The sequence below is a fragment of the Schistocerca gregaria genome, chromosome 6, assembly GCF_023897955.1.
Source record: "Schistocerca gregaria isolate iqSchGreg1 chromosome 6, iqSchGreg1.2, whole genome shotgun sequence".
In the NCBI taxonomy this organism is placed as follows: Eukaryota; Metazoa; Arthropoda; class Insecta; order Orthoptera; family Acrididae; genus Schistocerca; species Schistocerca gregaria.
In genome coordinates, this window is record NC_064925.1 from 360,333,072 (window position 1) to 360,350,054 (window position 16,983).

The 16,983-nt window shown below is 43.0% G+C and overlaps 1 protein-coding gene across 1 annotated transcript in view; it reads right to left on the reverse strand.

Annotated features, from left to right (window-relative positions):
* The window catches only part of LOC126278173 (nucleolar protein 4-like), a 688,925-nt gene that overhangs the window by 78,951 nt on the left and 592,991 nt on the right, over window positions 1–16,983 (reverse strand). The window lies entirely within an intron of this gene.

The following is a 16,983-nucleotide window of genomic DNA, read 5'->3' on the forward strand; positions in this document are numbered from 1 at the left end:
TACTTGTAGAGCACAGCACTGTGTGGAAGTGAAGTAGGGATCAAAGCGTTTGATATGTGGTGTTGCGGAGAGATCCTGAAAATTACGTGGTATGATAAAAAATGAAGACCTTCTCAGCAGAATCGAGGAAATGAATATGTTTACTGTTTTATCCACCTTCAGAAATTATGGGTATAATTGTCGAAAAAAATCAGCAATCGATTGCACAAAAGAAATTTTCCAGTTGTGAATATCAATAAGTTCTTTTGATACGTGGCAACGGCATCCTGCAAAACTTTGCAAGAGTAGCCTCTATTGCGATGACAATGCATATAGGATTATTTGGCGCCGCGGCGTCAAACAGCAGCAGACGAAATATAGCTCCACAGTGAACGAGCGACGTGTACATGGTGTTAACTTTGACTTTGAGACAACTATACATGTCGAAAGCTGATATATTACTAAAGGGAACATGTGTTTGTACTAGACCTGGCCATCTCGTAACCACCGCTTCTCCGTGGGCATGGCCAGTTTTGTATTTTCAAATGGCAACCCCCCATTTTATTGCATATTCGGGTTCTACGCCAAAAAATACGTACGATTTACTCAGGCAATTGTTTCCCATTCGCATGATGCTATAATGACAAATACCAAGTGCGCCTGTTTATGAAATTAAGGGCCGGTGAATTTAATTCTACATTTCATTTATGATGTAAATGTAAACCTCCATGTTCTAACGGTTGATACTACTGTCAAAAACTTTTGAGTGTTGCAGATGTGATTGTACAGTACAAACAATGTGGCTAGCTATCGACTTTCCTGGCAAATAAGCTACTTGTATGGTAACATTGTTTTCTGTTGCCTTAGGGGTGGGTTGCGGTGAGTTCCGCGAACAGGTTGACTGATTTCGGGGTGTGTTTTTATCCAACCGCCGTAAGTCTTGCGCTGGTCAATTCGTGGCTACCGGCAGAATACAAACAACTATTGGAATACAATCAATTGTCCATGATGTGATAGTGATAGGCGCAATAGCCTTGGATATTCACTGAAAACCTCCACCCCGATGGTGAGAGTCAACGGGATTCGCCGATATCAAACATCCCAATGAGAACAGAAAACTCTTACAACAACGTCGTTGTTCATGGATCCAGCTAAACGTAGTTTCTCATCAATGGCAACGGAATGGCTAGCCACATCGTACTGTAAATGACATTTGCAACACTAAAGCGAATTTCGAACATATATATCAACCGTTAGAACACAAAGGTTTACATTTACATCATAAAAGAAATGTAGAATTAAGTGCGCCGGTTCTTAATTGCAAAAACAGGCATACCTGACATTTGTCGATTACATTGCTATCCACTACAAATGCTAAAGAACGGTTTGAGTAGTGTCGAAGACGTATCCCATGGCCAGCAAAGGATTGTGGTGGAGAAACCAGGCTTCGGGTAACGGTTATTCTTCTTCCTTCACTGCTAGATTTCATAAAATAAATGCATACGTGTAGCACCCAAAAAAAGTTTTTTGAAATTGTAGAATCATATAGAATAATTGTTTCATCATCGAGTATGTGAACAGTTCTCAGATCAGAATTCTCACATGACTTTCTTCTGTCACAGAAAGTACTTTTTGTAGGCCAAAGGTCTGGCACGTGGGTTTTAGAGAATAACGGATCTTTTAGATTCAAAATAATAAGTCAAGGGGAAAAAATCAAATGGGCCGCTTTATAAAGTGTTGTGGAGGTTGCTAATGTTAAACGCAAGAAGCACTTAGCTAGCATATAAGGTAGATGTGTGTTTAAAATACTATTTGCAAAAGCAGAAAGATGAGCGCCAAACGAACTTTTTCCAATACACAGCTGAGACTACGGTATATAATTTATGAACGCCCACACAGAAGTGTTCACAAAAGGCTTCATAACTGCATCGGAAAAGCAACCAGTTTTAAAATAATAAATGTATGCACCAATTTTCGAAAAGTCGCTTTACTATAGTGTTCATTATTACGTGAAAAAATGTTATTCCCCAACATATTTAAGGTGGCTAAATTGAAACTATACATACAGTTTTTCGGGGGAAGGGGGGACAATAAGATTAAAGCATATTTATTCAATGAATTCATTATTTCGACGTGTGGCAGTTTTGTTTCGGTTGCTGTACAGTAAAGAATTCAAGTGACCAAAGTTCAAACCACCTTGCAACTTTTGGCGGTTGTTATTTTGTCTCCGGTGTAATACAGGTTCAGAAATAGAGGGGTTGCAGGGGAACATAACACAGTTAAACAGTGTGACGCTCTCTCTTACAATTAGATTAAAATCACGCACCAAAAAATAATTCCATTTCCTCTAGCGAATCGCAGCGCTGTCAGCACTGATCGAGAATGGGGCGTGGTCGTTTCCGATGTGCGGTCCGCTACGATCGATGTTTGGCTGTTATGACATCGGTTGGCCGCCGATGGGAAACGAAGAGTCTCGAAGGTACAGAATAGCAGTTTCCCGCGCCGCCAACCTCCGAATCTAATAGGTATGGCGCTTGTGGGACCTCTACTTTCCGATGGTGGTACAGGGTGGTGTGCTTATCACTCGTGTTTGGAAATGAATCGAATAATTGTTGTACATCAAACTGATTTATCTCTTCGAGTCAATATCTGAATGTAAGGGATTCGTCTTTAAAACTCTCGTTGCGTACTTCTGCCCTGTAGGAAGGAAAGCTATAACATATAATTTAAATGAGCTTGCTTACTTAAAAATTGTTCACATTGTCTATGATAGGTACATTTTTGTGTGTCTCGCCCAAACCAAACAATCAATTCTACGAATAAGAAAGAGCCGCGCCGCGTAGCCTTTCAGTAAGTGCAGGTTATGGTTTTGTTGGGTTGAAACTAAAAAAGCATGAGTCCAAAAGTTGTTAGTATCTTCTTCACAGTTTTAAAAGTCCATTTAGAACTTTTTGAGTAGTTCTCATTAAACTTCGTATCAATTCCTTAAATTGTAGTTGTGCAAAATGCCCTAGCAGAAAAATAATCATTTATATACACTGCTAATCCACAAATTCTTCGAAGTAAACGTACGTGTGTGTTGTGGTCGGCTTTTACAGGACTGATAGCAAGAGTCTTCATACACTGACAATTATTAACAAGAAATTTAGTATCTGTAAGCGATCCGCTTTTGTTCACATTTGACCAACTCTTGTAGTACAGTATTCCACCACCAGTCGCGCCGATACCAGCGTGATTCACATGTAGCTCAGACTTCTGCCGGTAGAGGGCAACTGCGCGCAGGAACACGAGCGCCAATGCAGTTCGTCATGCCGCCAGCAGAGGGCAGCACACACTACGTCGTGACCAGTAGTACATCCGCCGCGCAAATCAAAACATACGGAATGCACACAGTCATATAAATTACAATGTAAGCATTGAACAGTGACTAAAATGAACTAGTTCGGGTGTATAACAGAAACAGTTGCAAAGAAAATCCTGTAAGTACAAATAAAGTTTTGCATTGACGCAGACAGTACGCACGTATGGCGAGGACAGAGGATGATTAATAATACGAATTATGTCTCATTAGTAGAAAAGTACTGTTACCCGAAGTTTCAAATTCCGCTACCTACTTTCGGTTGTGAAAAAATGTCAGAGACACAATCGAGAAAAGCTTGATTTCCTCGATAACTGCCGATATTTTTAATGCCAGGAATGGGATCTGTCCGCACGTGCAAAATTCCACTGACGTTTACACAAGTCTGTGGTATGAGGTGAAACTATTATACATTTGAAATTTTGCAGTGACTATAATAATATGGATTTTGCTTTTAACAATATTAGTATTTTATTAGGTTATGGAATATTTATTTGTTTTGGCCCTGTGTAATCGCACTGGCGGTAACAAAACAATATTCAAGATTACTGTTCTCCATGAATGACACTTCAAATTATCTTCGTTATACGTGAAATATTTTCTTTGGTGATTACACGGAGGATACTGACGAACTTGGTTTGCGCTTCCGCTACGTGAAAATACAAGGAAATGCCCTTGCTGTAGCAGACAAGATTTTAGTTTCAGACGGATATATCCTGAACAAACATTGTTGTTAAAGACATTATTTTTTTCCCTTATGGTGCAATGTAAACGTACTTTTTTTTAAGTGTAGCCCTGAACCGACACTTGAAGGTATGATTGGTCGTTGGGCTTGTTTACTTGCATATGCTCTATTGGATATTTTCAGGTGGGGACTCGGAGCCTTCGAAGTTAGTTTAAGAAACGGACACAAATCAAGTTTGGTTGGTACTGGTTGGTGTTCAGCACAATTTATTTCAATTTAATTCTTTTTCTCTCGATGAACGTTGATATACTGTTCACATTTATGTTAACAATAGATCTGTTCACATTTATTGAGAGGTATCAATTGTTACCAAATCATTTGCAGTGCTTATGTAGCAACAGATAATTTCACACCTGACAACTAAAAGTGTATTGGTAGAATTAATCACCACGACTGTAGCAGCCTAGGGTAGTACTGGAAATATTCCTTGGATATTTGAAAGATGTGGTACAATCTCTCTGTTACGCATGAGGTAAGCAACTCATTTTGGACGTCTATTCTGATTTATTAATGCTTCTACTGCAAACGATAAGGACGAACTTCCCAACGGCAGCGAAAAACGAAAACCGCGATAAATAACGCCACTAAAAAGGGTCGCTTATCGAAGCAATTACAGATGATTTTGTGATGTTATGGTACATGCATTCCTAGCGTCTTCCTCCAAGCTAATGAATGTATGCGGATGTCTGTCATGTCATTTAGTACGTGATTCTAAGATTTTCATGCCAAAGAACTAGACGTTGCCAGTTTGATGATTTTTATATAACGAGCGTGCAACGAAAATACGCAGCATCGAGGAATAAAGGTCTACGAACAGAGGGTAGTTTGCGATGTGAAAATGCTTGGATATGATACGTCGGTAAGTAAAGAACTGTAGAGGGGGAGAAAGAAATAAATAAGCTTTTACAGAATATGTTTTGTAGCTAGGAGACCATCAGACACGATTTGTTAAGATACAGGTCTTAGCTGCAACGGGCTGACACCACGACAGGTTGTACAGAGGGACTATGGAGATTAGTAAACGAGCCAATAAATGTAGTCTTTAGGAGGAGGATGTGATACTGGATTCCGGCTCAGAAGTTATACCAGTCTTCCGCCTCTGGGAGATAACATTGGCCGAAGACAGCAACCGACAGCGGCCAATATGAGCTAGAGTTATGAAAACGTGAATGTGACGTCACACCTTTTCGCGGGAGAAGGGGAAACAAAATTACACCGTTAGTACCGAGACAGTCTGTGAATCTTACCTTGACAGGAGCTACAACAAGCTCCACCCCGCCCTCTCCCCTTGAACATTTCCACCGCAAATGGGAACGAAACGTTTGGTTTCTCCAAGAAGCTCAGTTTTCGACAGCATAATCCGTAATATTTAAAAAAGTGTGTCGCCGTATGAGAAACTAATTTCCAGGTGACTGATCATTCTAGCTTGTTCGAACTCCCTCATACGCTGATGTTGAACCGTTTGATTCCAATGGGCATTGCCGGCCTGGGTGGCCGGGCTGTTCCAGGCGCTACAGTGTGGAACCGCGCGACCGCTGCGGTCGCAGGTTCGAATCCTGCCTCGGGCATGGATGTGTGTGATGTCCTTAGGTTAGTTAGGTTTAAGTAGTTATACGTTCTAGGGGACTGATGACCTCAGAAGTTAAGTCCCATAGTGCTCACGGCCATTTGAACCAACCACCAATGGGCATTCCAGCCAATATCTCTGACATTCCAGACAAAAAAAGTTGCAACAAATTAACTTAAATCTGACTGACAGACTGCACCACGAATGACTACGATTTGCTAAGGGCTGGATCCTACCAATCAGCTCGTCTAAACACCCATCACAGAATTAATTTAATCGAATAGTAGGTCCATTTTTCGTTGGTGTTAAATTTTCAAAAATATTAGCGTAATCATCTCATGAAAATTGCCTGTGACTGATTCTCTCAACAGCTGCTGCTATCGTAGAACTAACAACCGTAAAATGAATAGATGTAATCGTACAGGGTGAACGAAAGTGGTATCATTACGAAAACCAAGCTAAAGGAAAAGCAGATGCCAGAATGAAACAAATTGGAAGAATCCGAAGGAAATATAATTAATCCACGTTATATGAATGAAGTAAGTAAGTTCCCTAAACGTGTCTGAGCGTTTTGGGAGTTTTGAGAATGAAGCCTTCTAAATCGATTAATATACATTAATTTATTAATACATTTGGGCTGCTCCACATTTGGGCTGCTCCCACTATCGGCATAAAAACTTAGAACTCTAAACAAAATTCCACGTCAGTTGCAGTAAAACATACCTCGAGTTGACGCCCCACTTCGACATAGGCTTCACTGCAACTGACACTGAAATTAGTCATATGAGTTCAAGAGTGTTGACCTGTCTGCCAGTAGCCGACTGTGTTAGTAAATTAACGTATATTAATCGAAATAGATGTTTTTTTTTTTTTACTCGAAAGTAATCCACGAATACATAGGTTAGAATACATTCGTTCCACTGACTAGCGAGTATTGTTTGTCAGTCTGGAGTCCTAACCAGTTTGAGGTAGACGAGATTCAACGGAGAGCAGCGCGTTTCGCCAAAGATTCGTTTAGCAAGCACGACGGCGTTACGCAGATGTTGATAAAACTCTACGAGAGGGACGGTGTGGATCAAGAAAATTACTGCTAAAATTCCGAGAGCGTAGGTTGCAAGAGGGGTCAGGAAACATAGCGGGCATGCAGAAAAGTAATGGCTCCAAATTTTCTATGTGAAAATCATTAAAGCGTTTTAAATAAAACAAACGTTAGTGACATTCTACATCTTTATTCTTCATTTCTACATATTTGCAGCCCTGTGCCGCCAGATGCCTCCGAGTTGTAACGTGTAATATGGTGGTGTGTAACGTAGCTATGTCGGTGCGTGAGAAACAGCGTGCTGTAATAGAGTTTCACGAATTAGAAGAGTTCGTTAGTACAGGGAGAACCCTCTTTTTCAATATGACGTCAGACCACACACGAGCGCTGCGACATCTTGGGTTCACTGTCATCGATCATCCTCCATACAGTCCCAACTTGGCCCCGTCCCGTTTTCCTCCATTCCAGATTTCAAAGAACATCCTCGACGACTTCATTTTGGTAGCGAAAACGCGTTGCAAGCAGAGGTGAGGTTATGGCTGCGTCAACAAAGTCAAACGCTCTACAGAGGTTGTATCAACAAACTGGTCCCTCGTTGGGAGAAAAGTGTTAGTCGCCAGGGTGTCTACGCTGAGAAATAAATACGTAGACATGAAGAATGTTCGTTTTTGGCACTTCTTCGTAACACTTCCTTCTACATCTACACCTACATCTACATGATTACTCTGCAATTCACATTTAAGTGCTTAGCAGAACGTTCATCGAACCACAATCATATTATCTCCCTAACATTCCACTCCCGAACAGCGCGTGGAAAAACGAACACCTAAACCTTTCTGTTCGAGCTCTGATTTCCCTTATTTTATTTTGATGATCATTCCTACCTATGTAGGTTGGGCTCAACACAATATTTTCGCATTCGGAAGTGAAAGTTGGTGACTGAAATTTCGTAAATAGATCTCGCCGCGACGAAAAACGTCATTGCTTTAATGACTTCCATCCCAACTCGCGTATCATATCTGCCACACTCTCTGCCTTATTGCGTGATAATACAAAACGAGCTGCCCTTTTTTGCACCCTTTCGATGTCCACCGTCAATCCCACCTGGTAAGGATCCCACACCGTGCAGCAATATTCTAACAGAGGACGAACGAGTGTAGTGTAAGCTGTCTCTTTAGTGGACTTGTTGCATCTTCTAAGTGTCCTGCCAGTGAAACGCAACCTTTGGCTCGCCTTCCCCACAATATTATCTATGTGGTCTTTCCAACTGAAGTTGGTTGGCTCTGAGCACTATGGGACTTAACTTCTAAGATCATCAGTCCCCTAGAACTTATAACTACTTAAACCTCACTAACCTAAGGACGTCACACACATCCATGCCCGAGGCAGGATTTGAACCTGCGACCGTAGCGGTCGCGCGGTTCCAGACTGCAAAGCCTATAACTGAAGTTGTTCGTAATTTTAACACCCAGGTACTTAGTTGAATTGACAGCTTTGAGAATTGTACTATTTATCGAGTAATCGAATTCCCGCGGATTTCTTCTGGAACTCATGTGGATTACCTCACACTTTTCGTTATTTAGCGTCAACTGCCACCTGCCACACCATACAGCAATCTTTTCTAAATCGCTTTGCAACTGATACTGGTCTTCGGATGACCTTACTAGACGGTAAGTTAGAGCATCATCTGCGAACAACCTAAGAGAACTGCTCAGATTGTCACCCAGGTCACTGATATAGATCAGGAACAGCAGAGGTCCCAGCACGCTTCCCTGGGGAACACCTGATATCACTTCATTTTTACTCGATGATTTGCCGTCTATTACTACGAACTGCGACCTTCCTAACAGTAAATCACGAATCCAGTCGCACAACTGAGACGATACCCCATAGGCTCGCAACTTGATTAGAGGTCGCTTGTGAGGAACGGTGAGCTTTCCGGAAATCTGGAAATACGGAATCAACTTGAGATCCCCTGTCGGTACCGGCCATTACTTCGTGCGAATAAAGAGCTAGCTGCGTTGCACAAGAACGATGTTTTCTGAAACCATGCTGATTACGTATCAATAGATCGTTCCCTTCGAGGTGATTCATAATGTTTGAGTACAGTATATGCTCCAAAACCCTACCGAAAACCGACGTCAGTGACATAGGTCTGTAGTTCGATGGATTACTCCTACTATCCTTCAACACTGGTGCGACCTGCGCATAAAGCTTGTGAAAGTCAGAAAAATGAGATAAACTAGGGCACATGCGACAATGGCTATTCCAAGGCACCACCATTCACGAATGGATGGGGAGAGGGGCAAATAATATAGGAGGCAGAAGTATCCTCCCACACACCGTTAGGGACCTTGCGCAGTACAGTTGCAACAAGTAATGAAAATACACCGTTGAAAAGAACTAAACCGGGAAGCAGGCTAATAAGAAAGGTTTCAGCTGCATCTGACGGGGCCGGATCCCGACATCCCGTAAGGCTCAGAAACCCCTTCCACTGGTTTTCCCCCCCCCCCCCCCCACACACACACACCGCTACCCACAACCCCTCCTACACGAAGCTGCACTCGGCAGAGGTTCGCGAAACGGTCGCAGCGCTCCCTCGGTGCGCCAGCAAGCCCCCCTTCGCAACTTTCATTATTCATGCGGAGGAAGATATGTGCGAAAAGACATCCCCCGCTACACGCCGCTCCGCGATGTGCGAAAACTGGGCTGGAATATATTACCGCAGGGTAAGGCAGGGAGGTCCCCCGGTTTCGCAAACACCAGCTCGGAGGCCTCGCAGGGGCGTCCACAGCTCATTGCGAACGTGCAACGCGTAACTAGCACCCGTACCCCACAGGCGATGCAGCGCGGGGCAAAATGCATCCAAACACACATACACGTGCATACATCGGTTGCAGTACAAGCTTCCGCCCCTTCCACTCCCCCCCCCCCCCCCCATACGCACACACACAACGATCCCAAAACCTGGCAGAGGTCGACGCACTCCGCTATATTTGCGGTTCTCTGCACTGTGCTGCACAGCTGAAATGTTACGACAAAACAAAGATTTGTGTGGTAACTGTGGTCGCCGCTTCGAACGTCTCCTTTTCATTTTGGAGGGAAATTACCGCTTACTTTTGTATTAATCGTTCTGTCATCTGCCGAATGTGATTAAATATTGAAGCTGCTATTAATATTTGACGGGTAACCTCTGCCCACACGATCAGCAACATATGAAGGAGCAGTATTTGGAGAGCACCAAAAGCGCAGTTGTTCACATAATCAGCGGAAATGATGTTTGACATTAAGCAGGCCACGCCTACAGCGCCCTACCAATCCCCAGACAGGGGGAAACTTGAGTAAAAACGTGAAACAACGTAATACAGAGATGTTTTACTTCTTGTGTGTCTCTCGCTGTGTTTGGTGAGATTAAAATAAAACCGAGTAGCACTTTATCGTACCAGTGGAGTGCAAAAAAACTCATTTCTGTCCACACCCTGGACTGCATCGATGGTGTCAGTCTATAAATCTTAACTCTCCCCTCTATTCCTGAAATCATATTACCTTCACGTTTAACTACGAGTACAATTTAACAATGTGAAAATACGACCTGTCTTGGTCGTTATGTGGCAGTCAAACAGAAACTGCAGCAATTAAAATGCAAAAGTATAATAAAATGTCAGCTTCAATCGGATGGAACAAGTTTCGTGCACATAGCTGACACCAGTGAATGACCGTAACGTACAAAATTTTATTCAGGGCGATCTTTACTAATCCAATGTCTTTGTAGAATGGGCCAGATCTTCAGAATATCGTGTCAAAGTGATAATTTCTCAAAATCAGTGGTGCGCTACAAAAACAAAATATGTACGCTGATCTATGTGTGTATAAAATTCTTACCAAAAGATGTGACAAGTTAAAGAGACATTTACTGAAGCATAAAACTTAGTACTGGATAAAATTCCAACCAAAAGATGACAAGTTAGAGAGACATTTACTGAAGTATAAAAGTTAGTACTGGATGGAGCAGTACGTATACTGTAGGTGGAGACAATGATTATAACATTTAAAGCAGATTACGGAGAATTTTGAGTCTAGTAGCAATGAAGAGTCCTACAACACATATTCTAGGAAAACGTATTTTCCTGCTAGGCGAAAAAGAAACCGGCGTTCGAAACATCGTGGATTTATGCCACATTCCCTTTCAATTCGAAATTTATAAATGTAATAATGATCTAAGCAACAAAAAATACGTCGGAAGTAAATAAATGCAACATTTTGTACATTAAATTGGAGTACAGTTTATTTTATAAGTTCCTAATGTCCTTTATTTGTTGTCCTTTGGTTTTGACTGGCGCGGCCGTTGGCAGTTTATGCAAGGAAGACACACTGCTGATAGTTAAATGCTTCGTAGCACTCGACTGCACAGCTGATATCTCAACCTCCTCCCACCTGCCCCCCCCCCCCCCCCCCCCCCGCCCCAATACGACCGATCCCCCTTTTCTTCGTTGCAACCTGTGCAGTTTTACACACACACACCTTACCCTATTCGCTTTCCTTCAATAATGACCTGGCATCAAATTCTAATCTTGGTGCTGGCTGCCTCAGGCTGTTCTCCCATACTTACAGTAGCTTCGCAAATAACTTCGAAAACTTTGTGGCGTTTCAAGGCCGACTAATGTAGCTTTATTTCCAGCCTCATGTGGAACTTTTGATTCGCGTCATTTCGGTAACTTCCATGTGAGTTTCGCTAATTATTTATTGAAGAATCTGCGCCGTGCAGCCTGATGATAGTGAGTAGAGAATTTGACTTTGATACGATAGAAAAATCCAAGTTACTAACTGAATAGGGAGCGTCGCTTCTACAACCAACAACGGTAACGGATAAGCCACCTTTATTATTTTGACGAGGGTCTTCTTCAACTGTTGAATAACAAAAACGTGCATTTTCACGTGCGTCGATGACACAAAAAGCTAGGATGCTTCCATTATTTTCTAAACACACGTAGTTTTCCCACGGCAAGCGTAGTTCATGAGTTGAATGTCCACGTGCACCGACACAGCATAAAAAAGAAAGCACACACCCGTCAACCTTTGCGTGGCAATCACTTCTTCAGTGACAGACCTCAAAAGTTTATTCAGTAAACTGCAACTGAAGACCATGAACGACCTAAAGTCTCGCAATTACCCCGTTTCGCTTAATCGCACGGCGTCATGTGATATTTTCCCGGTTCGAATTGGTCTCGCACACGTCCCCATTGACTGTATACCTTCACCGCACTAATTCCGTGTTACTTAATTGAGAGGGTGCGTCGGTATAAGCTGATCGCTGCGAAGAACAGTTCGAATGTAAATACCGTTGAGCAAAAAAGCGTCACATACAAACAACGCTAATTTCAGAGCGCTCTACCACAATGTTACCAGTATTATCGTCGCACAGAATCGTATATTATAGAAATATGTGGCTGCACAAGTGCTTAGCTATAGTATTTCGTCGCACTAGCAGGAATCCGAGCAGCATATACACGACACCCTGTGATAAAGCGCTAGATAACGGCAATGCTGCACAGGGCGTAACCGAGCTAGAAGATTGTAACTGTATTCATCAGGCGGTAAAGAGTTACATAGTGGCCTCCCTTGCATTTATCGTAGTTAATGTACGATAAATGAGACCAAATTACTAACTGGAAATTTGTCCATTACACAATACATCTGTTCTGCCACTTCGTATAACGGTGAGTACCATAAATGAACGTAGGCGGGGCTACAGATCAGTCTGCCTGTCTTTATTTCACTTTCACATTCATTGACTTCATCAACTCAACCGGACTGCCATCTTCCACGCTAACTAGACCTCGGGCTACCTACAGACCGTGTGGGAAAAGGGAGGGGGAAATGACTATCATACTTTTTATCCTATTAGGCAGAGGTAATGACGAGTCATTTGACGCGACATTCATTAAAATTACAGTTACATTTGCAAGTTGTACGGCAGAAAAGGCGAAGTGAAGTGTGACAAGGCACTGCTACTTGCTTCGTCCTACACCAGAGACAGAAGTATGGTATGCAGGTGGCTGACACGACTCACTATAATGCCTGTGTACCTGACGTTCTGTAGCTCGTGAAAAGCCGCAAGAAGATATCTCAACGAACTGACGGGGTTGCATCGTCCGCGATTCTCCATTGGTTGATTTTGTACAGCAGAACGACTTTTCACATCCAGAGAGAAGCACCGTTGTCTGAGACAGAAATGTTGGCCCAGTGAGGTGAGCTGACCTTGATCGTCGGCTTCCGTGACGACTGCAGGAGTGGAGCGCAGCCGCTTGCGCGCCCTGGTGGCCATGGACAACTGCGGCCTGGCTGGGTGTTCAGAGCGGACTGAAGGGTTGCTCCGGCGGGCCTACCTGCCCCCCTCCCCCCTCCTCCCACCCTGGGCTCCTGCCCTCACTACCTGCCCCAGCTATTACGACAGAAGGCCGAGCTGCACCCGCAGTGTGACACACACCTGTCGAAACACCCGCTCGCTCGTCTCCATTACCAGCCATTCCTCCCCACTCTCAGCCACCAAGAGGCGGTGGCGAACTCCCCCACATTCCTACGACAAACGGACACCTTCCCTTGCGGCAAACAGCTGGCGCACCGTTACGTATACCTGCAACCCGCATCATGCCACGATATGACGAACTCTGGCTGCTGAAAGTAATTTGTGTAAATCTAATGTGACTATAGTCCGATTAAAGTTAAGGCCCGTCACATGCCGCTACAGTGTAGCCACAACCGTCACCAGCTACCGCTCGGTTATAAGCGGCACGCAAAAACATGGTGGGTCACTTCACAGATGCTGGTAATGTGTAACGCACAGCAGAGTTGGAAGCGACCGCCGAGAGGAATGACGGAAATGGGAGATGCTGTGTAGTCAGCATATTTTTCCCGATGGTAGACCCTATAAGTACTATTAAAATTTACGAAAACCAGCATATTTCTTCTTACACACTTTTCTCAAAATAATATAGATTTTTTAATAGAAATCCCTTATAAATCTATTTTTCCTATTTACTGAAGTGTTGAGCAGTGAAGATAATACTTTCGTAAAATGGAGAAAAAACCGCCTTCAGTCACAAGTTGCGTTTACGTTCTGCTACTATAATGTACGAAAATATGTGTGACCAGTATGTACTGCAAAATTAAAGATTTGTATTGTGTACACCAACTGCACGACAGAAGCAGACATCATACAATGTTAAACTGCAAACAACTAAAAAACCTGATGTAAATCACTAAAAAGCACCTGAAGATGAGCCTCCAGGGCTCGAAATGCATAGTGCAGAAATTAACGCAACTTGTGACTGAAGGCGGTTTGTTCTTCATTTTACGAAAGTAAAACAGTCGCGGACGAAACACGACAAACAATGGATAAAATTAAGAAGATAATACTGTTTTGGAAGTTTTTGTTGGTGTCGTATACCCGAAAAAAATACAGGCACGTCTAACGCCACTAGACGTTTTCAAACTACACTATTTCTGGAGGGCGTTTTCTTGATGGGACTGTGGAGGATAAACCTAACAAAACCTGGAAACGATTACTTATAAGTAGCAAAATATTGAAAGAAAACGAGTGTGTAGTACACCACTAAATAGATCGATTTCTCAGTTTTCCAATGGAATGTAACATGTCGTGCCATGTATTAACAGAGAAGAATAAACACTTAGAAGAAGCTATAGATGCTCGGACCGCCCAACAGCCTGCAGCGAATAACGGACTGGAAACCTGCGACCGGCTGTGAGCCGAGCCGACTGTATAAGCCAATGGGTTAAGTGACCAATGACTGATCGGCAGACGACGCGTTTTGTAGCCCTGAATTCAAACTCATGTCCTAAACTAACAACAACCGCGTGATGTGTAATGCATCCGAGAGAAAGGCGATCGACAACCTGCGGCAGAATTAAAATCACGATCGCTTTGTTCACAGCGTTTAAGGCTAACCTCTGCGGGAAAAGTAAATAGAGAAAAATTTCAGTTTCAGCGGTAAAAGCAAACTGTAATTTCTCGCTGTCACTGGTTACCTGAAACTATTATCCTCACATTGTCTATACGGATGCATCGTTACCGACCGATCAGCAGTCCTGGTTGGCACTTGCTTGCAGATTACAGGGGACACAAGCAGATTCCATACGAAAAAGTCAGTACCATGATGAGAATGACGCTGCAAATTATTAGAACTAAAAAAGCATTTAAACCAATTAATTGAATAAATTACATTTAGACAAATAAAAAATTTTCTTCACTTGACGATATTCTAACAAGTGACCTTCCATTTGTCAGGTTTGCACTCTTACCTCTGCGCTAGGCCATTACATTTCGGAAGGTGGTTATGACTAGTGATCCAATCGCAACGGATAACTGCAGCCTTCGCACGTTCGGCTTTACCCAGTGTCGTGCGAAGCTTATCTAATGTAAGCAGATCTCTGTGACTATGGTAACCGTATATATGACGCTGAACTGCGTCTTGTGCGAAAGAACCCAGTAGTGTTTAGGTAGTGCCGTATATGAAACGTGCGTATTTCGTTACCATCGTGTGTGTGTGTGTGTGTGTGTGTGTGTGTGTGCCGGCCGCAGTGGACGAGCGGTTCTAGGCGTTTCAGTCCGGAACCACGCTGCTGCTACGGTCGCAGGTTCGAATCCTGCCTCGGGCATGGATGTGTGTGATGACCCTAAGTTAGTTAGGTTTAATTAGGTCTAATTCTAGGGGAATGATGGCCTCAGATGTTAAGTCCCATAGTGCTTATACACATTCGAACCATTTGTATGTGTGTGCTGCTTTTGGTGTGGTAGTTCAAATGTCTCTGAGAACTATGGGACTTAACTTCTGAGGTCATCAGTCCCCTAGAACTTAGAACTACTTAAGCCTAACTAACCTAAGGACATCACAGACATCCATGCCCGAGGCAGGATTCGAACCTGCGACCGTTTGGTGTGGTTATAATGTATGATGAAATACGAAATAAAAGGGCCAGAGCCAGGATTTGGGATCCAAACGCACCAAGAAAGAAATCCGATAAAGAGACTGGAAGTGAACTAATTGTTGTGGCAGTTTTACAACGGCGAACAGTTCGGGGACGACGTTAAGCGCTCTGTTTCGAGGAAACCAGCTACAACGCGTGAAGTGTCACCTATCAAGTAATTTTAATCGTGCTACACAAAATGGTTCGGACCAGGGCTATTAAATTGCTAAAGCACTTTCTGCTTACGCCGTCAAAAACACTTGAAAGCTGATGTGGAATTCACTATGAAGTCTGGTTTGAGACAGCTCTACACGCTTGGGCCTAAAGCCAGTGCAAATCTCTTCATCTGTTGATAGCTACTGTAACCAACATCCACTTGACCTTGGCTACTGTACTCAAGCCACGGTATTCCTCCAAAATTTTTACACTTCATACTTCCTTCCATTGTCAGTGACAATTCCTTGATGTCTCAGAATTTATCCTGTCTACGGATCCCCTCCTTTAGTCAAGCAGTGGCATAAATTTCTTTTCGCTATCTTCTCAAAAGCTGCCATTTGAGAGACGTGGCTCTAGTACACTTACGAGTTTTGCAATTTAAGCAGTAACGAGTCAAGTTGTGGCTGGCTACTGCTGAAATTATAAACCTTACGAATTTCTTTTTTTCCCCAGTGCGATTCAGTGCCTTCTCATTAATTATTCGATATACCCATCTCTTCTTCAGCTTTCTTCTATAGCACCACATTTCAGAGGGTATTCTCTTCTTGTCTTAAATGCTTATCGCCCAATTTTTACTTCTGTACAAGGCTACACTCTAGCCTCCAGAAAAGACAATAATCTTCTGTCTCTTTACAACACTGACGCTGGTTTGTAGCAGTACGCAATCCCGCTCTTTTGTCTGTCTTCCTCTTCATTTCTGCGTATGTAGTGCATCCCACATCATTCATAATCTGCTGCTTGTATGACACTCTTGCTCGTCCCCGGAAATCCTTTCCCTCTATAGCTCCCTCTGCTATAGTTCCAATAATGTTATTGTGTCTCAACATTTGACTTTCGAGTTTGTCTCTTCTTACATGGATGTGCCTCGACAGAGATCTGGTTTCCTGTACTCTCCTCAGTACCTCTTGATTGGTAACTTTGTCTTTCCAGCTGATCTTCATCATCATCCTGTAGCACTAAACCTCCAGGACTTTTAGCTGTCTTCTCTCTTGTTTTCCTATTTTAAGTTTCACACCCGTATGGGGCTACACTTCAAAAAATGGTTCAAATGGCTCTGAGCACTATGGGACTCAACTGCTGTGGTCATCTGTCCC